Source organism: Cinclus cinclus, chromosome 31 (genome assembly GCF_963662255.1).
Source record: "Cinclus cinclus chromosome 31, bCinCin1.1, whole genome shotgun sequence".
Taxonomy (NCBI): domain Eukaryota; kingdom Metazoa; phylum Chordata; class Aves; order Passeriformes; family Cinclidae; genus Cinclus; species Cinclus cinclus.
The window spans coordinates 3,434,420-3,435,839 of record NC_085076.1 but is presented as its reverse complement, the minus strand read 5'-3'; positions in this window follow the sequence as shown (position 1 = coordinate 3,435,839).

The following is a 1,420-nucleotide window of genomic DNA, read 5'->3' as shown; positions in this document are numbered from 1 at the left end:
AAGGAGGCACTTTTCCCCAGGAACCCAAACTCAAGAACCCTCAATGCAGGTGTCATTTTGTGGGGCGCGTTTGGGCCTCCGATGGCAGCCAGGTTTGGAGGAGGGGGCAGCTTTGGTCTGGGAGAAATCCTCGTCCTTCTGGAATTTTTGTAGTCTAAAGCCCAGGACGGGCCGCAGGCAAGTTGGCTTTGAAAGGAGGCACTTTCCCCCAAGAAGCCAAACTCAAGAGCCCACTTGGCAGGTGTCATTTTGTAGGGCGCGTTTGGGCCTCCGATGGCAGCCAGGTTTGGAGGAGGGGGCAGCTTTGGTCTGGGAGAAATCCTCGTCCTTATGGAATTTTTGTAGGCAAAAGCCCTGCATGGGCCGCAGGCAAGTTGACTCCGAAAGGAGGCACTTTTCCCCAGGAAGCCAAACTCAAGAGCCCACTTGGCAGATGTCATTTTGTAGGGCGCGTTTGGGCCTCCGATGGCAGCCAGGTTTGGAGGAGGGGGCAGCTTTGGCCTGGGAGAAATCCTCGTCCTTCTGGAATTTTTGGAGGCAAAAGCCCAGGACGGGCCGCAGGCAAGTTAGGCAAGTTGGCTCCGAAAGGAGGCACTTTTCCCCAAGAAGCCAAACTCAAGAACCCTCAATGCAGATGTCATTTTGTGGGGCGCGTTTGGGCCTCTGATGGCAGCCAGGTTTGGAGGAGGGGGCAGCTTTGGTCTGGGAGAAATCCTCGTCCTTATGGAATTTTTGTAGTCTAAAGCCCAGCACGGGCCGCAGGATAGTTAGGCAAGTTGGCTTTGAAAGGAGGCACTTTTCCCCAAGAAGCCAAACTCAAGAGCCCACTTGGCAGGTGTCATTTTGTAGGGCACGTTTGGGCCTCCGATGGCAGCCAGGTTTGGAGGAGGGGGCAGCTTTGGTCTGGGAGAAATCCTCGTCCTTATGGAATTTTTGTAGGCAAAAGCCCTGCATGGGCCGCAGGCAAGTTGACTCCGAAAGGAGGCACTTTTCCCCAGGAAGCCAAACTCAAGAACCCTCAATGCAGGTGTCATTTTGTGGGGCGCGTTTGGGCCTCCGATGGCAGCCAGGTTTGGAGGAGGGGGCAGCTTTGGTCTGGGAGAAATCCTCGTCCTTCTGGAACTTTTGTCGTCTAAAACCCAGGACTGGCCGCAGGCAAGTTAGGAATTTTGGCTCCGAAAGGAGGCACTTTTCCCCAAGAAGCCAAACTCAAGAGCCCACTTGGCAGATGTCATTTTGTGGGGCGCGTTTGGGCCTCTGATGGCAGCCAGGTTTGGAGGAGGGGGCAGCTTTGGCCTGGGAGAAATCCTCGTCCTTATGGAATTTTTGTAGGCAAAAGCCCAGGACGGGCCGCAGGCAAGTTGGCTTTGAAAGGAGGCACTTTCCCCCAAGAAGCCAAACTCAAGAGCCCACTTGGCAG